The sequence below is a fragment of the Genypterus blacodes genome, unplaced genomic scaffold, assembly GCF_046128005.1.
Source record: "Genypterus blacodes isolate CSIRO-AG114 ecotype Tasmania unplaced genomic scaffold, CSIRO-AGI_Gbla_v1 ptg000156l_1, whole genome shotgun sequence".
Taxonomy (NCBI): domain Eukaryota; kingdom Metazoa; phylum Chordata; class Actinopteri; order Ophidiiformes; family Ophidiidae; genus Genypterus; species Genypterus blacodes.
In genome coordinates this window covers 5,756,585-5,782,500 of record NW_027466957.1, presented here as the reverse complement: position 1 = coordinate 5,782,500, position 25,916 = coordinate 5,756,585, and the positions used below count along the sequence as shown (strand labels likewise).

Below are 25,916 nucleotides of genomic sequence, written 5' to 3'. Positions count from 1 at the left end.
ACTAAGGCTCCTCATCTCTCAGGCCTTTTCTGAGTCTGCACTCTCACAGCTGCCTCACAAAAACGTAGGAGTGCATTGCGCTGGTTTCCATCCTCAGTTCTGTGGCTGCTATTCCTTCGCTACATCACTTTAGGCTGTGTTTGGTGGGGAAGGGAGGTGGTTAGGGACTAAGGGGCTGCAAAACCTCTCTATCTCCAGCGGTGAAGATGCTGCTTGAGCAATACCAGCCCACCCCATGTTTCAGATTGATCTGTTTCTGATGTTAGGTTCCTCCCATGTCAGGCAGGTGCTTTTAATAAGGTGCGCCCTGCATCCCGGGCAGTCTGTGGGAGGGTAGAGTTATTGATAAATCATTAACGTTTCAGAAGGTGTGGAGGAGATGTAGCTTTCTCTCCTCCGGCGAGCTGTCTTACTGCTGAATATTTCATTGGCACACAGATGTGCTGCTGTCTGTGTAACTGCTCATGGCTCCACAGCTCCTTTCAATTACACAGCAGTGGATAGAAATCTTACTTCATCCAACAGACAAATCAAAAAGAAGTTTGATAAAGGAATGACTTCGCCCACCTTGTCCCAGCATCCACCTCTGCTCTTTTCAGAACCCCTCCCACTCTTTGCTGAAGTGTATGTAAAGAAGAGCAGCTGCCTACAACACATGCCCCTCCGTAGGCAGCAACAGCAAACAAATCTGTGTCATAACAGAAAGAGGCGTATTGTGAGTTTTACCAAACTACAGAGTTGTTGAACTATGTTGCTACAGTTCCATTAGACTTATCTTTAGTAGGGGAAGAGAGAAATGATGCTGAGTCAGACCACAACCGGCTGGGGATTACTTATTCCCCATATCATCAGTACAGAAACGGGTAGTTCATGTGGCGTCCTTATCCCCTGTTCCCCCTCTTACTCTCCTGTGTGACGCCGTTTCTCTTGTCTGTGTAACACTGCCACCTCTTGTTTGAGAACCCTTAGGTCCTGGCTGTCATCGACAAAATTTGGGCAGCATACAGGGAAGGAGCAGAGGAATGTGGAGATATGAAGGAAGAAAATGGGAAAGTTTGATTGAGGGGGAGAGAAAGAGGAAGAGAGAGTAGGACACAGGGAGCACAGAGGAATATGGGGAGGTGAAAAAGTGAGAGAGAGAGAAAGAGAAAGAGAGAGAGCCAGTGCAACTCTGATCAAAGAGCCTGCTCCTTAATCCTCCAGATTCAGCAGTCAGCCTGTCTCTGAGCATTTCCACTTGTAGGAAAAAAGCAAAGGAGCAAACACTTGCAGCTAAACTGCCCTGAAGTGGTGCTATTTTTGCTTTTTCATATAGGCACACTGTGAGGCCCCCTGCTGGGGGTGTGCACACAGACTGGCCAAAATTAGACGAACAAAACGCAGGAGGTTAAGAGGAGAAAGATATCTTAATGGAATCATGCAGACAGGACAACTGTCTCTGTGCACAGACATATTGTTATTCCACACAGAGCCCAGTAAGCCAGAAAGCCAGTATGTTTGCAATGGATGTGGAAGGCTTTTCAGAATACTCCCTATTTTGTCTGGATGTATAATGGATCAATGTATGTAAAATCTGTTTCCACAAACAAATTCATAAGCTGCTTTATCTAATCTATAACCGTGTCCATACTGCCAACCTTGTTTAAATCAATTTGTGTTGACTTTAGTTCAAGTATGCAGGACAGAGCAGTTTACTTTTGCCTCAAGGTTCAGTGCAAGGACTAGTAATGTTATATTGTCCATAAATTCAGTTCAGATTTACTGCTTTACTTTCATGCTGATACTAGTTTCAGATACTCAATATACTTTTTACTCCTACCTTTTACTACATAATTAAGAAGTTTATTGTTGGACCAGCCAAATATACAGTTGGTGGTTGCTCCCAACACTTACATTATATCCTTGGGCTCTATTGTCAAGAGTCTTGGTCTTTAATCTGAGTCTGACTATTATTGTTATTATTTTGTTAATTAATTAAAACTAATAAGCATTTTCCCTCCCCTGTGGTGAAAGTAATACGGCACCACGCTCCGACACAAAGTTTACAGCTATTTTAATTGTTTCTCCTTTTACAAAAGCATCAACATTAACAGCTGCGGTTGGTGAACTGAACCTTTTTTGAAGTCAGTGATCATAGTAAGTATACTTTGTTGTGGCTATGATAATTATGTGGGAATCATAATCAATTTCACACAACCTCTTTAACTCCTAAAGGGATGTTCCGCTGGACAGCAGGTCCATATCTGAAACTGCATTGCAATGACTAGGAATGAAGGCTCAGGGCGGCTGTAACAACACAGATGACGATTGTCACACTCACCATATGCATGAAGCAGAATTACAATGGGGAAAGAGTTAATGGGGGGGGAAAAAAGTCCAGAATGAGAAAAATGGGATTGGGCAGGAAGGAAATAATAATTGAATGGAGGAAAGGTCCAAGAAAAAACAGTGAGGAAAGGACTGAACAGCAGGCTGTAAATTAAAGGAGGGAGTCAGAATGGAGGGAGAAAGGTGAGGTCAGTCAGATGGAGAAAGAGAGGGAGGAGAGCTGGCCAGCAGCAGTGGAGGAGAGGCAGGAGGAGGAGGAGGAGGATAAAAATGTGTGGTGAGGTAATGGCAGTGATGAATAGCCAGTGGCTGATCAGTAGAAGCCAGGTTGGTGTTTGCAGATTAGATTTTAATACAGCGCTTTGACTTCTGTCTGCTTTGTGCAATAATCACAGGAAAAAAAGTAAATGAGGAATTATTTCATCGTACACGAAGTGATTATGCCAGTTTGCCCTTGACGGAGAGAGCCCATACTCCCCTGTCATGTTCAGATTGTACAGGCCTACATCATGGGGGGATGAGTCAATAATTTAAATTGTAGATGTAAGTTAGTTTTAATGCTGTTGGTATTGGAAGCCTGTCAGTGTGTATAAACATAACCTCAAAGGAAGATGTGGCCCTTCAGTGATTGCATTATAGTACGCACGGCTGATATCAAAGGCTTGTCTGTCTCAGCAGGTTGTTCTGATATGTTGAACACTGTTTGGTTTTCCGTTATGTGAGTGAAGCAGATCTGGTCCAATGTCCCATTTCGGTCACCTTGATGCTGGGAACAGATTGACAGCCATCAACTGAAATGTGTACGAGCTGTCTAGCTTGTTTTACTGGCTGTGGTTTGTGTTTCTGTACTGTGTATTCCCTGTTAATGTACCGGTTGCATTGTTATGCAGTACAGATGAACAACAGAAACATTTACCGCCATGGCTTAAAACGCTTCAACGTCTCCTCAAACACCTAGGCTTCTACATGTGTATCTTTATTTAGCTGGACTTTAATTACATGAATGGGATGTCCAAGAATGGATTTCACTTTGCGTCCACTTTACAAGTGAAACACCCATTATCTGTCATTTTACTTTCTATCTAGTCAACGCTGCTGACACGCCTGAAATGTAAATGCCTTGAAGTATCGATTGAGAGGCTCTATAATTGACGTTATGTGACATGGTTGATGATGAGGCTCTTATGGATGTACATATGTTTCTATGTTGTTGTATGTGCAATACTGGATACAAGCAGAGACGATTCCGTCTTGCCAACCATCACGGTGGCCAGTGGGGGGGGACTAAAATAGTACTCTGTCTGTTGCCAAGGTTACAGCATTGACAACATGACGTGCCCATTCATTCTCAATACTGTATCTCCCTGGCCTTCTGTGAGAAAGTGGCTGCTAATCTTAGCCCTCAATCTACCCGCCTGTCAATGTGAAGAGGGGAGCTGCCGAGGTATGGGATGAAGGGAGTTGGGTCAGCTCTGTCCCCTCACATTGTGCCCAGTTCCACTCATCAAGGGCCCCTCCCTCCCCCTCGCACCGCCACCGCCACCACCCTGCAGCTTCTCTCCAGGCAGTGGCATGTTCTCCCAGCTTGCAGATAAAAGCCATTGGTCCCCTGCTGCCGCCAGTATGTGATGGGTACAAATCAGAGCCGTTTCTATGCAGACCCATGTGTCACTTTTCCATTTTGCAGGTACGCAGTGGCTTGGGGAGGAGAGAGGGGTTGAATGGCAACCGGATGGTAGTCACAATAAAACTATAATTGAAAGATATGTTATCGTGGCCATTTCAAGCTAGGGAAAGTGGTATCAAAGAGACATTCCTACTAAAAATGAGAAGAAAAGCACCCTCTTTTAATTAAAAAACAGTGCTCAAAGGGGCGACCAAAAGTTGAAACTGGAGGCATGTTTGGCATGAATAAGTTGCCCCTCTCCTTTGTGTGGTGACACTGACAAATAGAGCTCTGTGTGTGAAAAGGAGACTTATCTTTGATGGGTAATGAATTCAAAGTCATGGAGATGAACGTGCTCTTTGAGGTTCAGAGGGCTTTAGTTGAAGTCATATTATCTCCCTCCGACAAATGGAGCCAGTGCTGTCACATGGTGCCATCCCTGTTACTGGATTCGTCCAGAGCAGAGTGTGATGTCTCTCTAGTCGGGGCTTTGCCGCTGTTGATTCTGAGGCATTGTTATTGTGATAGCAGTACATTTGTACGTGCTGGTCATCCTAGCTTGTCTTCAGTATTGTCGGCTTCTGTAATAGCCTGTGCAGCACACAGAATTGATTTTTGGTGTGCACACATTGCTAAAGCAACGCAACAGTGGCTGCTTTGATGTTATTCCAAGTCAACAGTTGCCCTAGCTGAGGACACCTGCAGGCTACCAGTGGTCAGACACATGGATATTTAACCAGTTCTCGTTGCGCTGAACCTTTGTGTTTTTATGACAGACACAGTTTTCAAGATGTGCACAAACCCATTTCTGCTCAATTGCTCCCAGCGGCAGCTCCAAATAGATTTAGCAATGATACTGTGAGAGAGGAGATGCGGAGCAGGAGTGAGAGGAAGACCTGGTGAACAATTAGATGGGAAGAATAGGGAGTGGAAATGTGGGAAAGAAGGGGAAGGGGGGGCAGAAAATAGCGTGAAGACGAGACTGGGGTAAGGGTTTTGCAGTCAGTTAAGAAAGACTTTGAATGCATTTGAATCACAGACTTGATCTGCTACCAGCCTATTTTTATTAGCTGCTTGACAGTGCAGTATAGTGCCGGGATTACAACCAGTGCCTGTTTTATTCAGGGTTCCAACAGCTAAATTTCTATTTAAGTATTCCAAGCATGCCTCCGCCTCCTCCCAGCACACACTATAATGCCTTTCTAAGTTTCCTTTTTTGTTAGTTGTTGTTGCTGATCACATATTGGGGAAACAAACATGGTAGCAGTTAGAATTGCTTACCTTTCTCCTGTCCTTCTCTTTTTAATGAATGGTTTCTCATCCTAGTCTTTGGAGAATGGAGCATATACGTATTCAAATGAGTTATTTTATTATGGGCAGTATTAAAGGAAGGCTTTGGCGTTGTTGAAACTCTTAATTGAAAAGAAATGTATCGTATCCTCTTGAGTGTTGTACATCAAATCCCTCCTCCATCCCCTGTGCGCTAGTTTATGTTATCTGTAGCTAATTTATGCCACACTTCATTTGGCCTTGATTGTAAATGTCCAGGGTGATATGAGAGTCTTGTCGTCATTGTGACTGAGCCAGAGTCGTACACGGTCTCGGAGGATTAGACGATTTGGAATTTCAACTGTGGACGTCAAATGAGCATCTCTCCTTTCATTTATTGCCGTGACAGTTTTATCCATCTACCTGTTTCCTCATTGAAAGAACTCACAAGAGTGCGATATTATACAGAATAACAAGAAGAACCTTTCTCCACTCTGGCATTCTTGTTGACAGAAGCTGATTTCACAAATTTCCCTTTTAAAAGGATCCTTCATTACTGGCAGACATGGAGAACACATGCCATGGATTTGTCATAATTAAACCATGGCTTGGCTTGGGCTTGAACAAAGATGCAATAAAGACGCTGGTTTATTTAGGATAAACTCCAGAGCCCCTAAGTGCAATAGAGGGGGAACCTCCGCACTCTAAATCTAGTTGCCAGAACATATGAGGGGATAAAGTGGCTCTATTAAATTTGTTGACTCCAAAGATCCTCTCTGAAGCTGCAGCGTATTGCATTTGTTGGCTTTTCCATCCCTGCTAGCCTTCTCCACAGCTCCTAGGATTGAATCAGACAGTGCCCAGATTCTCACCATTGCATGGGATGAACACTATTGAATTGCTTGGCTTGTAGATCCACAATTCTAACTTCTTTAGACTATATTGAATTTACCATCCTGGCTGATCAATAATACTAAGTTTTGCAGGCAGTATTGAACTCTCTCCCCACACTTCTCGGTGGTTGGGTTCTCCCCGATTGCTTTGGAATTTGCTGGCTGTCACACATAAATGAACAGATTCTGAGTAGACTTTTTTCAAAACAGAGTTCATAAAGTCAGAGAAATTGTGCAGACAGGGCCATGTAGCAATAGGAAGGGAACATTTATCTGCCTAAGATAAAGAGAGAAGTGTTTTGGCTGCGGCAAAACGGAGAGATAGGGTAATAATCTTCATACTGTATAAAGATTTGTTCCACTGCCACAGTCTCTTTTGTGTTTGTTACATAGTCTGACGTTTTATTAATTTCAGCTATCTTAATAGTTTCTAAGATCTACTGAAGAACTGTCTGTCCTCTGAAAGCTTCTCCGAGAGGGCAATGGCAAAGCGGTGCATTGCTGTGACACTGTGCATTGCGATTCACCATTGGCCCCCTGGGTAATGAAAGGCCTAATAAATAAATCCATCAGAGTGTCTGTGTGTTGCTCTGTGTGTGTATCTGGGATGCAGTCAGCCCCAGACGTGCCCAGTCTCCGGGCACACAGAGGGAAGGGATGCCATTGCTGGCAGCCCTGATGAATGGGTGGCACGCCGCACTGTGACAGAGACGAATGTGACAGCCTCCGTCCCGACAAAGGGGGGAGGGGGGTGGGGGGCTCGACTACCGAGGGGAGATCATGTGATGCTGACCACCTCCCCTTCCTACTTACATCCCCTACTGACTGAGCCCAAGGTGGAGGCGAAACAAGAGGGAAAGGCAGGGACAGAATCAGAACGGCCTATCGAGGGGCCGCCTGTCTCCCTCTCGCTTCTCACTCTACCCCTCTTCTCTCTCGCTATAGTATCAAGTATGAGTTTGAAATATATACATATACTTTCATACAGTATACATATATATTTCAATGCATTCTCTTTTTCATTAAAGCAGATGAGGGTAAATAACAAACACTTCTTTTAACCAAGCGCACTATTTAATCAAGGCCTCTACAAAATGAGCTTAAGCAAACACAACGAATACATCAATAGATCCTCCTTTGACCGGAATTGATGCGGTAATCTGTGCAACATAGTAAATAGTGGAAGGCCTGAAGCTCTATTTGGTATTCAGCATTATTAGGCGTGGGGGGAAATTAAAGACTGCAGATCAATAGCAATATTTGTTTTATATTACTTAGGTGTCCTTTGGCTGTCTGCATGAGTGAGCGGCTGGAGTCTGGTTTTGGTGACTCTGTCTCTATCAGATAACTACATGCTATGGTCTATTAGGCAGATCACTTACGCTTAAGATGAAGATGTTCTTATACTTGTCCAAGTGTCTATCAGTAATCAGTAGAGAGTAGGAGAAGGAGATAGGTCTTGGAAATAAAGTATAATTACATAATTGCGTTTTTTTACGATGAAGAGCCTGCAGGATACTTGTGCTGTTTCATTCAGGTACAGCCGCACATCTTAGTCAAAGATGTTTTCCCTCGCTGAAATGTTTATTGCCGTGCTGCTAAAGAAAGCCGCCGTGACCTCTTCCAAACTCCTCAATACACAGAGTCGTCGTCTCTGTGGCAGAGCGAGAAGCATGGAGGGGTAAGTCAATGGGAAACTGAGATGATTAAGAGGCTTTCACTGTTCACTGAAAAGCAGGGATCGGTTTCTATTGCACCCTCTTCTTTTCATGGCCCGGCTTGGTGGACAGGCTGGTGCTTTCGTCTGAACAGAGCCACGACTTGCCTATTAATAGAGTATTGAGTGCTATTGATCCTTGGCTCGTGTGACACATAAGCTACAATGAGCCATGGATCCCAGTAAAGAGCTGTGTCTTTCTTTTCACTTTAGCACAATAGCATATGATTATAGGAGTCTGAAGATCAGTCAGATAGGTGCTATCTCTGTGCGGCGATGACCAGAAGTCTGACGGTACCCTGGGTAAAAGCTGACTGCAATTTGGAAACTTTTGTTATTAACACAAAAGGGCTTGAACAAAATGGACCATAATGAAAACGTGGCTTTGCCTAGACCGAAAACTGTCCCTCTATAATTTGATCTATCAGTTTTTGTGTACACAACCCAAACATGGAGGTGTCTCAAAAAGTGACGGTACTTTCTAAAGTGAGAATAACTCCAAAAGGTTTTGATACAATTACAGATAAATTAGAGGGATAATGATGAGAGGCAATGGTGGTTATATCAATAACCTCTCTAATGGTCAATTCCAGAATGGTGTCAGCTGTGTGCTAGGTTTAGTGTAATGGATAAGGTGCCTGTTTAGCGGAGGCTTACTTGTCGCCAAACGAGGGAACAAACCTCAAATAGCCAAATTAAAAACTGAATAATAGATGAGCGATGCCAGGATGAGAGAGAGGAGAGGAGACAGCTGTAATTTCTACTCTTGGAAGGAAAAAAAAAAGAACCCTTGGCACGTAATTGTCGAGAATTTATAAGGGCACAGAAGAGAAATAGAGACAAGAGGAGACATGCATCCCCATGTGAGAATTGGCTTTCCTGAAAGAAACTTAATAATGACGGTTATAACAGGTGAAAGTCTACAAAATCTTCAAAACATCGTAAATGCTGCTGTTATTAAGGCTGACTGCCAGTGTGTGTGAAAGAATGCCTCTGGTCCACCGGTTTTATCCTCTTTGTGGAAAACAGCCGCAGCAGTCTTGAAATGATAAGGAGATTTAAACTGTTGGAAAGAAAGAGAGGGAGTTTATTTTGGCAATGCATTTCATCAGAATGCTGTTGAATGCTTAACAAGACGTGCACGTAATGCGCCGTCCATGGGGCATAGCGGTCTATCTGCATATCAAAGGGGTGTCTGAGGAGCTTCTGTCTGAGAGACTTGTTCAATACCACCACCCCCATCTCACAAGGCTGTGCCCGGGTCTCTGTGAGACGCTGTCAGGAGGAGCACATGCCTCTGTCATATGATCTGGCACACAACATCAGTGACATTGCTAATATCCCTGTGAAAAAAACAGAACCCCATCCAGTAACACAGTTTGAGGGAGACAAAAGAATATACTTACTGTTAGAAATATAGCCATTTCCCCACTGGATATAAAAAGAATACATCTGAAGTTGCCAAATGAACACCTACATTACTAACAATCAAATCTGCCATTATCGGTAACAAGGGTGAAATCCATTCACACGGCAGAATATGAGCCGCTATTATTGTCGTCTGGAGGAGTCAGCTTCCGCAGACTTGGTAATAACATAAGTCTGACTCATGTAGCTTTTTCAGCCTGACTGCTGGTTTCCTCTGGCATGGGTTTTTTTTTCTGTGTACCTTTTTCTTGGTGGCTGGTGATGCAATGGGATATGAGTGGCGGCTATGCGATCACAGAATAGCCTCTCTGGTGAAGAGGTGAAGCTATAACTGCACCGTCGAGTGGAAGCGTTTGCCACAGCCACCTGGCCCTCTGATCACCTGTTTGATGTACATGGGTTGTAGTAGCCGGACTGCTCTCTCTCCACCTCTGCTATCTTTTGTGCATCTGCAAAAAAACTTACATCTTAACTGCTCACTCAGTCTCATATTCTGCTTTGCATTCCTGCAGTTAAATAGGCAAGAAGTACTTGTTGTAATGCACTCATTTCTAATGCAGTAACACTTTGTAACAGCTGATGACAGAACTGGGACCGTAAAGTAAACTCCTGAGACGAGGCAGGTAAAGTTAAAATAGACTTCACGGGTCAAGCAGGTTTACAATCAGTCAGCGCAGGCAAACAAATCCAGATGCTAAAGACAAGCAGCCAAACCATTTGAGACAGAGGCTAGTCAAGAAGAGCTGTACAAGCAATCACAGGGAACAAGTAAGACAGGTTAGAGGATCAGACAAGAACAACAAAACAGGTAATCTGCCCACTAGGGGACCATCCTAAGAAACTAATGAGGTGATGAGCAACAGCTGTGTAGGCAGGTGACTGAATCAGGTGATCTACTGAAGCAGAAAAATAATGGCATCTAGTAGGCAGAAGAAACATTAACCGTGTCCCAATTCAAGGGCTGAATCCTCCAGGGGACCAGGGTAACAAGGTGGCTCCTCAGGAGGGTCCAGCCATAAACCCTCAAGGCTCAGTCTGACCCCTCCTTCTGAAAATGAGACGGTCTCACCTACAAAGTCCACAACATCAACGCAACATTTATACACTCTCCACGTTTATCAGCACAGTTCTGCTCACGAACGCAGCCCGGCCATGGCATTTCTTTTAAACACATGATGGACAACCGGTGACCAACGCAACAGGTCTACACCCCACGATTTACGAACATATTCAAGCTATTAACAACACCATTATTTTGCATCTTTCACAGGCACTTTTCATTAAGCTATATATTTTGATCGATGACCACCTGAACACAAATACCTGTTAAATTTGAATGGTCATGTAAAATCTCCCAACTTGACAAGTTGACGAGGAGCGCCTGAATGCACCATTAAATAACTGACCACGGCGCAATGGAGTGTGGGATAGTGAGGGCTATAGTGAGGGCTGCAACGCATATTCATACACCGCTTATGTCCTCCAGATCTGGGCAGGCTGCATTTAGCTGCTATATTGTTCGACGCAGCTGCCCTTTTTAAAATCGGACAGGGCAGACTTCAGGGTCCGGCCCCTGAATGTAGACACAGCTATTGTCTGAAATGACAGGAGATCGGGATTCAGAAAAAAAAGAAAACAAAGCCATGTGTAGCCCTTTCTGACTTCTGTAGTTATTGTAAATTTATCTTACATACTTGCCTGAAATTATCCCACAGCGCATAACAAATGTGAGCAGCAGCAGTCCCTTGCCCAACCCTGCGTTTATGTCCTAAATATAAGTTAACTAAGGTGTTCTACATAGAAGGCATATATAGAATATCTTCCCCCGTACAGTATTGAATAGTAAATGATTTCAAACGCAGACAGAGAGGAGAGGAGAAAGAGAGAGGAGGAGCTGGAGGCAGTGGAGGATCAACATGACTCACACTTTTCTGAATTTTGGTGTATAACTTTTTTAATCTGGAAAGGAGAAGGGGAATCCAAATACAAATGTTAATTTATAGTTGTTAGTGTTAGTGTTTAACAGGTCAGTTAATCAAGCATATTATTTATGTATATGCTATATTAAGTGATTCATTAAAAATGTATATTTCTGCAGTGTTATTGGATTAGTCCAATTAGTTACTAATTGCTTTTTATTCTAGCTGGTTGACTGTGAACATTGGCGTTGATAGATTCAGAGGTGGCAAGACTACAGTTACTCCAATGTCAATTTCATTGCATCTGTGTGTTAGATAGATATACATACCATCAAACTTATACATTGCATGTCAGCATCATACTGTATCATTTCAAATGGGACATCATCACATTAATGTTTCCGTCCTGTTGCCTGAGAGAAGGTGTTTGTGATGTGGAAACAGGGAGGGATCTTGACAGCATGTTGGTGAAGGAAACGTGCTTACTTGCCAGCTCGCACACGCAGATGGACGGTATGTCAAGGGAATGTTGCACACACTGATCAGAGGCGCCCCTCCCATCCCTTGGTGGGAGGAAATGGGACTGAACGAAAGGAGGAAGAGTGGGAGAAGGAGTTAATCACTGCACTAATGCTGCACTTCATCATCGTTTCCTGAGCCCGCCTGTTCACCCTCACTGCCAGTGCTTGACTGTGGTAGACTGTCTACACAGCGCCTCCTGCTCCTAGTTTTGGGTATCACAACTTTGGAGACATCGCCAAATGGGCTTATCGCTCAATTAGAGTTAGCGGGGCCCATGTAGGATAGCATGTTGTTTAACGAGACAAACATAGCAGCATACGAAAGCTGTTGATCCTTGAAGGTGATTCGAGTGGCTGCTCGTACGGAGAGGATTTGTTCTGACCTTGGTTGTTGCGTTTGAGATATGTATGTGGTGCAAAGTGCTCGTGTTTTTTCATGCGTGCCTATTATACACTGGTCCTTTGAGGAGGACTATTTATTTTTGCAAAGACCCTTAGAGTTGTTCTGACCCTGTACTTTGTTTCCACATTCTGTGCGTGAGATGCGAGTGCACGCAAGTCCATTCTTCCAGTTGTGTGTTTGTCTTAGCGCATGTGTATGCAAGTGCTTGAGGGATCGGTGTATTGTGCAAAGATAGATCTGAGGCCGATGGTGAAGGTGAGTGACTTTAAGCAGGCTCCTCTTGGGTTCTTGTTCCACAGACAGTTACAAAGAGGATCTCAGGAACTGCTGCGCTGTGCTGCCGAGCATGGCCGGCCGTTAGCTTGGCCCAAGAAATATGAGTCCATGTGTGACGCACATAATTCACAGTCTTGCTGCCACACCCACCCTACTGCCCTGGCAAGCACTCCCCCAGACCATTACAGCCACCATAGCCTCTTAAACCCCATTTAGTCTCTGGGATTAAGTACTGCAAGGTGCCATTCATGCCCAGGCCAGTATAAACAGACCCTGTCGCAGCTCTGACAAATGCACCTGCCCGCACAGTGTAGGTCCTGTTGAGATGTTTGTGCACTTTGCAGAGCTAATGTCAGCTGTATGGCTTTTATGTTGCACCTGAATAGGTCAATTGCAGGGTTTTCCGAGGAGCTGTGAAGTGGTGGGGGGTTAGGGGGGTCCTGCCCCAAGAAACTTTGAAGTGATGTCCACAGTTGTCCTGCTGCATTGGTAAAACCAGAATAAAAGTGAATCAATTATACTGTGTAATAAAACGAGTTTTATGATATTGCATTAAAACGAACAAAAGAAACACATTAGTAATTTTAATAACTGAATTTAATCTTGTAGCACGGTTGGGCAGTGCTGTTTGTTTGTTTGAGCAGAGTTACAAGGTACACCATTTCTAAAATCGCTTCCAAACTTGCTAGAAAGATTAGTTCAGTGATCCGGCACTTGCATGGGGTGCTTTTAATTTCATTCACATAAATACTGAGTATCTGTATAATGAAATAATTGTGTGTGACCCTTGCACAGGTTACCTTTACGGTGTGGGTGATGGGAAAGCCCTGCCGTTGTAAACTGGGCCATCAGTTTGTGAAACACAACCATCATAAAAATTGAAAATCTCCTGCATTGCTGACATGCAGAGTTCCTGCTAATTCTCGGTATTCCTCATATGATCTCATGCGGCCTCAGATACTTCTCGGATTGTTGTATTTTCCTTGCACCTCGGGTTACTTTAGTGATATTGTCCCTGCTGCTGATTCAGGGCACTGGGTCTGTGAAAAAAAACCACAGCCCGTGTTTCAAATTACACCACTTGCTCAGACACCAGAAAGCCCGATTTGACCAGACAGGTGCCCTGCAATCTACAGAGGAATAAAATGTATCTCTTGAGATGGGACCATACAGTCTCAGACGTCACAGCACCTGCGTTGTGTTGCGGTGCGATGATATTGTGTGTATGTGGCAGTGTGATGGAGTGACAGCCACATGACAGGGCTGAGCTGTGATCACAGCTCTGTTGAGGAGACACTGATGGCAGCGCTTGGCTGGATGCCTGTCAGTTTGTCTATCTGTCTGCCTCTGCGGTCATTGGTACACGCAGATACACACACGCAGATATACCTGGCTCATTGTTTAATGGATACCTGTCTGTTGTACACATATGCTACGTGCTCACAGTCAACAAATTGGCGGTGGAGACGCCACGGTGCACTGATTCCAGCTTTGGTTCCACATCACCTCCTACTAATGGCGGTAATTAATTGATGAACGAGGTCAAATCGGAGATATCCAGACATGTCTCAATCCAGATACCACCCAATCTCCTCCCTGCATTCACCTCTCTGCCACCCCCCGCACCCCCCAAGTTGTTTTCTTAATGCGCAGTGCACCATGTTCCCTCTGCGCTCATCTGCATAAGACCTTGGGATGAATGTTAACGATGTTTAATTAGACAAGATGTGGGATGGATGAGTGGGTGGAGGCACTGAGGCCAGGGTGGTTCTGCCCCCCGCCGAGTGGAGAGAACACATAAAACACACACATAGAGCCCTGCAGGAGCCAGGCACCCACTGTCCTGTGAGCACGCACACTCTCTCTCGCTCTCTCTCTCACACACACACACACACATACTCACACTTAATCTACAATAAATGGCTATTAAAAGGGCAAAAGCTGCAGCTGAACATGACCTTATGCATGATTGGTACATTTTGACTTTGTTCTATGAAGCCTCCATTCCATATTTCAACGCCATTAAGGGCACAGACCCCTCATTGTTTATGCAATATCAATTAAATATTTATAAATCCAATATATTCGTTGGATATTATATTGTGATTACTAAATGCCCTTGATATTAAATCTTATTAACTAAACTTTTATTTCTCATGAGCCGGGTGTCCAGAATGAACAATTTTATAGTAAATGAGAGCATTCAACATTAAAAATCATTTTGCCTACTAAAGCCCTGGATTGTATTCATAGAATATGACATTCTGAGAGTGGAACTGAGCTCCGCTTTAATGCATTTGTATGGAATGAGTATAATGAATCCATTCAAAATTAAACCTTCTTGTCTGTAAATGTTGGAGCACTTAACTGCAGGATTCCAGCCTTTTCTTCATGGTCCTTGTCCACAATGGGGTGACTGAGCTTGCAGAAGCTGGAATGCTGTCAACTCATGATTACCATTGGAAAAAACGTTCATGTCTCAGCCTGTGTTGTTTGCACTTTTACACTACTCTGACCTGTGAAAGAACATTAGGCACCAGCGTACTTATTTCTGATGATCAGTGTGCCGATTCATCAGTGCAGCCAATGTAGAGATAAGAGGATGCAGATGTTTCTTACTGGCTGTTCCCAGATGAGGCGTTATTATCCAAGCTTGGTCTCAGACCTGCTGTTTTTCAGCCCATCTCCTGAACTTGATGACTGACTGTGGACAAAATGTAAACACACACTCAAACGTGCACTTTGTGTCTGTTGCACACTACTGTCACCTCCAGGCTCGGTCTTATCTCATGTTCACGGCCAGACACAAACACCTGTGAAAGCTGTGGATTAGCAGGCTGCCCGTGGTAAGGCATTTGAAGCAGCCGCCCCAGGATCCTGGGCTTCAAGCAGGGCTGAAGCGTTAGGCTGAAGCACGCTCAACGGAAGCATCTCAGAGTTTAGATTGTGATCAGTGCCTTCTGCAAGCTGCTATATAAAACATTCAATGAAAGAGAAATACAGCCAAACAAGCTTTGACGACAATAGAGAACAAGGCGAGTGTGTTTGTTCTCTTTAAAGTCTCGCTGAAACAACAACAACAAGGCTGCTTGTTTTCTGTTGTGTTTGAGATGCCATGTTGAATCTCTACTCTTAATTAATTTGGTGAGCACAGAGAGGGAGCGTTTGTCACCCCTGTTCTTGCCTGTTAGTGCTATTTGTCTCTGGGTGACCTTTGATTTCACACTGCATTGGTTTTCTCCAGTTATGGACAAGAGGCAGTTTTTGCTGACAACAGAGGAAACCTTATCTTTTAAATAAGTAATTCCCCAACTGCTCAGTGAGTTCACCAGCAGCAAAATATCGGGATTGCTGAAAAGGCAGGCACAGAGGCACACTGGGGAAAAGATCTTCTCTCTTATGCTACAGTACCTTCGCCCAACTCTCATTAAAAATTCCACAATATAGTGTTAGACAAGGCTTTTTCAAGTCTATATAATAATGTTTTTGTCTGATGATAAAGGTGTAATATCTTTTTAATTATACTTTAATGTACCACCCTGCCTTTAAAGCTGGATTCGCTTGACAAACTGTTTTGCTTTGCTGCTTTGGTTTTTTTTTGAGGCTCTGTGGTTGAGAGATCTATTTGAGTGCATGTGGGTAGCTCTCGGTTCGGCATCTCGTCTGTGTGTGATTTAGGACGCACAGAGGGGGCAGGTTTATTGGTGTATTGTAAAAAGGTTTAAGCTATGACACAATAGCACCAGTCAGTCCTGCTTGGCACCAGCTGTGGCCCAGCGCTTTCGTTTTTTTGGGGGAACGGAGCAATGATTGGGATGATGGCTGGAGTGACTGGGAGTTGGGACGGACGGGGGAAATTGCAGGGGGATGGATGTGCTGGCACCTGGCTCAGTGGGTTCTGGCCCGGTGCTGGAACAGTCTCCAGTAACGGTGATGCATGGCCTTGAATTATATTATGCCTTGGCAGCTGCTTACTGCCAGATTCATCTCAGCAGTCATTGTGTTATTTATTTATTTGTTTTCCCAATTTGTCAAAAGAGTTCCCATGCTAAATAAATAAAAAATAAAAAACCCAACAAGACTAAAAAATGAGGCCGATTTAGAGTATTTTACTGAACGGGTATTTGTGCAGGTGAAAACATTATGATTGCTTGCAAAGGTGTAGCCGCTAAACTCTGATGGAGCACCAAACGCCACTGAAGGTAGAAATATGCTTTGGTAAAGTATGAGCGGATTTTCTGTGAACACCGCTTGAACACCTGCCTGGACCCTGCTGGGATAACACCTCATTCAGTGGCTGTCTGTGAGCTGTACCGGCTCCGGCATGGGAGATAGAAGTGGTGCCACGGATCCTTTGTTCAACTCTGACATGGCTGTGCGGACACCTTTGTTCTGGGAGGAGAGGCCCATTCACAGCATGCCCAGGGAACAAATTGAATCTGGTTGACAATTAATAGCCGTGCGGCATGTTTAATTAAGAGCATGTAGCCAGAGAGTGACGTGAGGGAGATAAACAGAGGAGAGCTGCAGAGAGCCAGACTGGGCTCACAAAGGAACAGGCCATTGGAGCGTCTGGCTGATCGATCCCCCACCGTCTGCAGAGAGCAGCCTTCACAAAGAGAGGCCTGCTTCTCCCATCTCAACAGGCCAAACTTTTAGAGAGGAGAGAGATGTGAGACAGATAATGCACACAAGGCAGATGGGAGAATGCAGATAGAGGTCTACAAAAGAGCGAAGTTGAGGAATAGTAGCTCAGTTCTATCTCGGGGGGGGGGGGGGGAGAGAAGCTATACAGCTACACAGATGCACTTGGATATATCGTCAATTGGGTTTGATGAAAATAACCTTGAGCATGTTGATTGTGGTGTTGAATGGTCATTGACTGTAGCTCGCCTGGACGGTTAGTGTTACATAGATGTCTGGTGTTGGGGTCTGCCATGCAAAACATGCAGGCAGCCAAGCTGTTTTGCGTTTATGCCTCTGTGACCTTCACAGTCCTACATTCCCGTTATTGTAACATGAAGACAAAGAGGCAGCTAGCCAGGAGAGAGAGAGAGAGAGAGAGAGAGAGAGAGAGAGAGAGAGAGAGACAGCTTATCAAACAGGCTTAACAATAGCAGCCATGGACAGGTACCTATACATCTGTATGGTCACACACTTCAATTAAAGACATCCGTCCTTCAGAACTAACAATCATTCAGTAGGAGCTGGAAAGAGATAAAATGAAATCGGTTCATGTAAGGATTTTTCTGTGTAAACTGTGCGTGCCTGCATGTACAGTAAGTAAGCCACTGCGTCTGTGTGTGGCGAGTGTGTTCTGCCCGGACATGTGTGTGCAGACAGGCGTACAGAGAGATGACAGGAACAGAAAAGAGAGTTGCAGGAATGTAACTTGTTAATGTGAGAATTAAGGACGTGTGTGTTGTACAGACAGTGTAACGAAAGTAGCAATAGAAGATAAAGGCAGGAGTCTGACAGACACGGGGTGATCCTTTCATGCTGACGAGTGGTTGGGGAAAAAAGGGCTCTCTGCTAGCTAATTGGCTAGTACTGGAAATCCTGCCATCCCTTTGGTGAAAGCTTCAGACTTGTCTTGTCTTCATGTCTTCTCTCTCCGTCTCTACAGAAGAGTGTCCGTGTCTTTCATGACATGTGCTGTAGTCGTTCAGCGGCGTGTCATTTTGCCCTTTAACACTAAAGGTTTGCCTGTTTCTATCTATTCCTTTTTTCACTCTTTCTCATCTTAATCATTTTTTCCCCCACTTCTCTTATTCCTTTTGACATAGTGTACATGCTTGACTCAATTTGTTCTACTCAGGAGGCACATCCTTCTGTCTTCTAACAGAACCATTTTCCATTGTTGTTTTAAAGAAGCATTTGTCTTCTGCTGCACGCTGAGAACATACCGGGCAACAAATATGAACAGGCCACACACACTCAGACACACACAAATGCACACATTTATTCGCATGAGTCAATGGACAAGCATAGCTGCAATATTGGAGGAAGACCGGTAGGTGGTTTAAGGGTGTGTCTTGGATTGAAAGTTAGAAATTGGTTTTCACGCAAGGGTACCTCAGTCATTTGGCTGCACTGAATAGTGGAATTCAGAGGATAATGCAGGCATTAATTGATTCTGTGGTCTGAAATAAATAGGCTTTCAAGCCCACATGAGACGGAGCTCAACTTATCTGGGCTTCTTAGAGGGACAGGGGGAGTCTCCTCCTCTCCTTTGGATCGGTTCTGCAGGAGCCGTCAAATAAAACCTGACATCAGTTGATTGATATGAAGAGAATAGTGACCTTCCAGTTTCCACTGTCACTTCATTTATGTGTGATACCATCGCTGCTTGACTTTTAGGAGAATTTGTGTGATATTTGAGGATATACTGCTTAGATTCTTATTATGTCCCCACAGAGAGAAATCATGCCTCAATTATGTTTAGATGACATTTAATGCCCTCTCAGTGGATTTTCCCTGCAATATCTTTCTCACATAAGAAACCAACAAGGCAACATTTCTGTCTGCAGTCTCTCTATCAAATGGTGAAATTATATTCGGATGTGAACAGACCTTGTGGCTGTTGGCTGTACAATCTGACAAGGCATTTTCAATATCTGCTATCTTCCAAAACAAGAACATCTGTCAAATAGAGAATATAACGAATTGCCCAAAGAGAGGAGACACACAGAGCATCACCTCCTCTAAGTTGGGTTTGAGGGGGGGTAGAAACGTTCAATAGCTGAGTGAGTTAACAGCCTGGAGTCTCGGCAGTGGGGCTGGGTTAAGGTCAACGTCATGGAGGCTCGGCCACTCTCCGTTCTCCTTGGTTGGGCTGTCAGCAGGGGGAAAGGAATCCTGCTGCATAGATGATGAAGAGGACGTGGAAAGTGGACACCAGAGGTCAGACAGCCACGGGGTGCCAGGAAGTGAACCTGGCCACTCCCCACCGCACCCTGTAGCGCCTCACTTCTTCCACATTTTTACCCTATTATTGTCAGGCTTCATACTTCAGTCAGTCATCAAATACGCCTGTAAGTCTTGCCAGAACTTACAGCCAAAGAGAAAGAGAGACAGGGGGAGACAAAAGAGAGAGGTGTAATAGACTCATTACACAAGACACATTTCTCAGGGGTATAACAGTAGGAGGTCCCATATGGGCTTAGCACCAGTAGGCACACACACATCCGTAGCACCAACCACAGGGTCACACCGCTGCCTAATTATGGCTGACAAAGATGGATGCATTTCATCTCAGTCAACTTGCCCAATTCTCATTCTCATCTGTCCCTAACACGCCACATTCCTACATAAACCCCTCTCCTCCACCGTCCAGCATTATTCTGTGCTTGATTATACTCCAATCTTTCTGTTTTCGTCCCTCTCTCATCTTTTGTGTTTTCCTGCTGCTGCTCAACTATCTCTGTTGCCCTGTTGGAACACGTATACACAGCTTATTCAAATGCAAATAGAAATACATCATGTACGCCTGTGCCTGACACACAGGCACGGAAACACCTTTACAAGCAAGTGGGCCTCCTGAGTTGTTGTAGTGTGGGAGGTGTGGGAGAGTGGTGGCTGACCATTGTCCTCCTTCAGGGCTAAATAATTTCATTCTCTCAAAGAACATCTGAGACTGCAGCCATGGCACGAAAGCTAAAACAATCCTGCTAAGTGCCAACTCCCTTTCTCCCTTCTCTCTCTCTCTCTCTCTCTCTCTCTCTCTCTCTCTCTCTCTCTCTCTCTCTCTCTCTCTCTCTCTCTCTCTCTCTCTCTCTCTCTCTCTCTCTGTCCTCTTTTTCCGTCAGCACATACCTGCAGCCTCTTACTCTCCGCCATTAAGTCATCTCCTTGTGTGAGAGCATCTAATGTGTATGGAGGTGATATAGTAAACAAAAAGCAGAGTGCTGGCAGAGCAGCAGCTGTGGGGAGCATTGATTGTGGGAGCAGGGAAGCGTGCAGCATGGAGGGTCACGCGGAGGCTCCCTAGGAGAATGCCTCCTTTTTTCTGAACAGCCTTATAGATGACCAGCATGCCAAGCAGAAATGTGAAGAAAGGCATTGACCAACTACTGGAAAACATCTAAGCTGTCCACGATCAATGCCAAATTGATCCCAGATCTATATATAATGTAGGCTAGTGGACGGGCTGTCTTGCTGAGGAGACAACCCGGGATCTGAGCAGGCTAGATGCAGAAGGAAGTAAGGTAAGGCCTTTTTCAGCGAAGGGGTGTAATGTGGGCTTAGCGACTAGGCCAAGTGTGAAGAGTGAAGGTACATTTCTGTAAGACACTGTACCTCAATGTTCCCTTGCAGAATTTTTGTTCAACCTTGATGCTGTCTTGTTAAAGTTTTGTTAGAGGGGGGTGGAGGTGGGGGGGGGGGGAGGGGGGGGTGGCTGGATCTGGTATCAGTTGTCAAACCTGCAGAGTGGGTTGCTGCGAAAGAAATACATTGCAGGCAGGCTGGAGCAGCAGCCGGGGAAGCATTCACAACGGAGCCATAAAGTGGACACAGCGTGGCGTCTTCCCCTCCCTTTCAGCGCGGCGTGGGCATCCCTGGTAGACCTGCTGCAGGTCCTAATGAGCAGTGTGCTGGAGAGGGCATCTTTTTAACCTAGCACAGGGACTCATAGAAGTAGCCTCACTCCTCTTCAACAGATGCCAAGTGCAGCTGTCAACAACTCTATATTCTATTGTTGCTTACTTCCACTTACTCAATTCTCTGCTCCTATATCGCTGTTTATGTCTCTCTCTCTCACTCTATCTCTCTCTCAGTATCCCCTCTCTCGCTTCCTCTCGTTACCTCCACGCTGACCATTCATCTTGAGAGCGGCATCCGCTGCATCCTATTATGAGCCAAGCTCCCGACAATCTTAAAGGCTAGCTGGAGGTTACAGCTTGCTAAAATAGATTCACTCTACCTCACACTGCTTTCCCCAGCTTAAACGAGTAATATGGCCATATGAGATTACATAGATGCAGTGTGTGATACATTATTGCTAGTGCATTAAGAATTCATGAAGTATAAACAAAAATACACAAAATGATTCAGCAAAGGTGCTTTTGCTTGCAGTATCGAGCGGTAGCACACTTTTTTAATCACTGTACCTTCACGCTTCTCCTGTTTTTTATGCATTTATCATTGTCAAAGGGAAAAAAACTTTTGGTTTCTTTTCTCTCTTTTTTGATTATCCTCTCCTTTTTTCGGTAACTCCCCTCCACTCCTCCTCCACCCTCCTCTCTGGAGCTTGCCTCTCCTGTGTCTAATTGCATTTGAATTTGTCTGGTGTAATCTCTTGATAGCCTGGAGCTCCAGCAGCCCCCTCCACACCACAAAACCCCCCTCCAGTCCATTTGTGCCTGGCCCTGGGCAGGTTGGTTTCCTGGGCTGCCCTGGAGGAAATATCAGATGACCTGGCACTCCACACCCAGGTCATTTGGGAGAGCTCCTCTCACCATATCCCTCCCTTGGCCCCCTCTCATCTGTTTCCTGCTTTCAAGTACAGGGCAAGGTCAAAGCTTTGAGGAGACGTTCCCCAGACTTCACCACGAGGCTGGCTGGAGGCGCTGTGCCCCGCTCTAACCAGTCATTGACTCCAGACTTTTGCTCCATCTTTTCTTTCACATCTTCCTGCTCTCCCATATTCATTTCATTAGCTCAAGCTCTTACTGCAATCAATACTGTAAAGTTATTTTTCTAGTATGGCTATTCATTAAGTGCCTTTTCATTAGTGTCACTAGAGCATAAGTATAACGGGAATACAACCATAATGGACAAACACATGCAGTAATTGTTGAATTCATTTTTGGGCAATGAAGACTGATTTTAAATAGCTAGGATGAGTCATTGCTTGGTTCTGTTTTTAAGTGGAGTGTCTGGTAAATCCTGGGTTAAAAAAAGAAAACAGAATCAAATGATAGGAGAATGATGTAACTGTTTGCATAGAAATGTAAGGGGTGGCACAAAGAGGAATGTAGGAGTATTTGCTTGCCAGCTTTGTGCCAAGCTTTCCCAAATCTCTTTTTCTGTCAGCTCAAATGCATCATGGAATCAGTAGATGAGAGAGACGTTATGGATGGTGTTTAGAGACAGGTGTCTGATGCATCCTGAGATAATGCCACTCTTATCTCTCCTTTTAATGGAACAGCAACAGTTGTTTCAAGTGACGGGGTCTGTCATCCAAATGCTAGAATCTTAGTCCTCTCAATGCTTCCCTTTTCTCCCATAAATCACAGTTGCTATAGAGTAAGAATAAGAGCCTGATCTCAGCTCATACATTGGTTTTGTGGATCTACCACTGAATTTTCCAATAATCCACTGTGTTTTTAGTAAGTTGGGGCATCCAGTTCTGTTTGCCTTTGAATGGACACCATACTACTAAAGCTATTGTAAAAGCTACTGTATTTGAAGTTGTACATTTAGTTAGATACAATTATGTTCATTGTTGCCTTGAGTGTTTTCCTATGACATTTTTTACCCTGAAACGTTTGCATTTTAAACGCGAAATAGCTAAGAAAATGTTATGGCAACACTATGTGTGTTTGCCGTTGTAAGGAAAAATACTACTCAAATGAAATTGATTTTACAGGGTGTTACTGACTCTCATTATAGCATAACACGGGTCTGTTTGGTTATCCAAAGATTTACTTTTAGTGTGAGGTTCAAACACTCTATCTTTGCATTGTTAAAGCAATAGCTCAAGGTTTCATCAGGGCCTGTTCAAAGGCCTACAGAATGCCAAATATCTCATGTTCCAACTCACAAAAACAATGTCGGTGACCTTGCTCAGATGGAAATCACCTGAAAATCCAGAAATCATGTAAAAGTTGTTATTTTTAAAGAATGCGTTAAGGCCCAGTGAAATCCATCTGATCAACACTAAAAGCAGTTTTGCTGAACTGATCATTCCAGCTAATTCTGCCAAATATATATCCCAAACATGGCATGGGTCAAATATTTTCTTTTCTTTTTTAGAGAGTTTACTGCCTCTGTTGCCACATTGCTCTTCCTTGTTGCAAAGTGAAATGGGATGAATATGTTACTGTCATCTCCAATTTCAAATAGGTAGACATTTGAAAAGCTTATTCTCTCTGGAGAAAATGTTGTACCTCCAGAGTGAGAATACCATTTGAAAGGCAAGACAGTAAAAGCCAGTCATCTCAAAATGTAAATTTTCTTTTGGTGGCTTTTCTTTCACCTCAGCAGTTAGGAGATGTTAGGGCGGGGTGGGGGTGCATGAGAGGCAGATAAACAGAAGGCGTAGAAGAGAACTAGTCGGGGTAGACATGCTGATGAGTACATGAGTGACGCCTCCTGAAGAGCATTTTAATGGCGTGCCAGGTCGAGACAGGTAACTTGTAAGCAGACACTCTGATTGTAGCGGCACAGTAGACAGATACAGGCAATCTGTCTTGGCTCTCCATCTCCTTCAGCCTTTAAACTGTTAGACCTCTCCGTCATGTTCTGGGGCGGTCCCCTCTGTTAACAGTGTGTCACAGCTTTTGCAGAGACAAAAGAAACAAATGAGATGGCTGGGTTACAACAAACAGCTCCAGGTTGTTCTTTCCCCTGGAAAATGAAAGCCCCCCTCTTATTGCATCAACCATGCCAATTAGAGGTGTTGCTCATACTCACGCTCTGGTTCACCGCTACCTTGTGCTGATTGTTATTTATTTAGATCAGGCTTGTAAGTGAGTTTACCTCAGTCTGAGATGCACAGAATGCAGTTCTTACGAGTCTGCTTCAACAGCACTCGCGGATAAAACTCCAGCAAGGATCATGCCACTGAGGAGGCTGAGGCACAGGGGAAGGGAGAGCACAAACAGCCTTGCAGGAGCAGGATTCTGACCTAAGAGGCTGAGTAAGGTAGGAGTGATGTGTACGACGAGGCTGCTCTGAATATTTCCCCAGTGATGGAGAGGCCAGAGGCAGTCAGGTCAGCAGATAAAGTCCAGCGCCCATTGACAGCTGCGAGTTTGACTTTGATACACCATCAGTGTTCAGCAATGTTTGCCTCCACCCGCTCGCACTAACCCGCAAGCGTGTGTACTCAACCTGAACGCGCACTAGCCTCTCATTATGCCGCCCATGCAAACTTTGTCTCTTTGCAGCTGTTTAATGGCTGCGCGTCTGTTTTTGTTTGTTTCCTCACCATAAGATTATTGCACCTTTATGGTTGGTCGGGGGGTTGGAATAATCCCTGGCATCTGTTCAGAGAGGGAGGGGTGTGCAAAGAGCCAGAGGTAGATGCTCACTTCTCTTTCTTTTCCTTTGTTTTTTTTTTGGTAATATAAGGTTGCTCAGCCCCTTATTTTATTTACTTCTGCCGCTGTGGCCTGGGCTGCGGCTGGATTCTTAAGACAAGAGTGATGGACGGAGCCGTGTGGTAATAGACGCAGAGGTCACTGAAGGAGCTTCCCCACTGACATTTATTCTCCCCAAAGTGAATGCTGGCAACCACACCTGTCCCTTGAATAGCAGGGATTAATGTAATCACTGCTCTGTTGGCACAATTTTCTTTCAAATGTATGCAGAAAAGTAACTTTGTTGTGACCTGATAGCGAAACACTCTTTTTTCTTTCCCTGTGAACAGCATTGTAATTGCTGTCGTCACATTAGCAGCTTATGTTTTCCCTTCCAGTGAACTCCCAACAATGAGGCTTTGCACTGTGGCTATTGGTGTTTCTTTCTTCCACTTTTTTCTCCCGTATAGCAGAAGTTATAAAGGAGAAGAGCAGCCCTCAGCTCCTCTTGACAGCCTCATCCTCTTCCTATCTTTTTCTTAATTCAAGACTCAATCTTGTCATGGCCTCACTGCCTCCGGTCGTTATGGCAGGAGAACAGGAAGTTAATCAACGCAGCATTATCTCCCAGCCTGCACCTGGAGGCGAGGGTGCCAGTCATGGTACTACCCCCTCCCTGTTGGGACCCCTGCCAGCCTGGGAACCTCTCGCACCGCAGTACCCTGCAGCCGCCCCATGGGCTATTTGTAGTGTGCTAGTGTGTCTCTGTGCCAGGTCACACTTGTGACACAGCCTTGATGAGCCAATAGGAGCTAATGTCATTGCAATGGTGTTAGTGAGATTTTGTGCGTGTGTGTCTGTCTGTCTGTGTTTGCAAGGAGAGAAAGGAAATAATCACAAGGATAAAAACAGAAACTGACTTGACAGCTTTGTGCAGTCCCATGTCTCATATTTTTCAGTGTTGCTTGTGTTTTTGCAGACATTATTGCCCAAGTGGACAAGCAAAGTCACAATATACAGTCATTGGAGATGCTCTTTTCAATGGCAAGCCTGACAGAACAAGCAAAACACTTAAGGGTTCGGTGACACTTCCAACATGTGTCGAGAAGCACATCCTTACAAAGGAAAAGATGATGTGTTTGTGGAAGATGGCAGCAGGACTGTCCAGCTCTCTGTAACAGTCTAAGTAGCTGACAAAGGCGGAGTGAATTGCTGGCTGTCGCTGGTAATCATTAGGTTGTCTACTAGCAT

The 25,916-nt window shown here is 44.5% G+C and overlaps 1 protein-coding gene across 1 annotated transcript in view; it reads left to right on the top strand.

The window, feature by feature from the left end:
• The window catches only part of LOC143012909 (calmodulin-binding transcription activator 1-like), a 226,733-nt gene that overhangs the window by 72,038 nt on the left and 128,779 nt on the right, over positions 1-25,916 (top strand). The gene's annotated exons all lie outside the window — the stretch shown is intronic.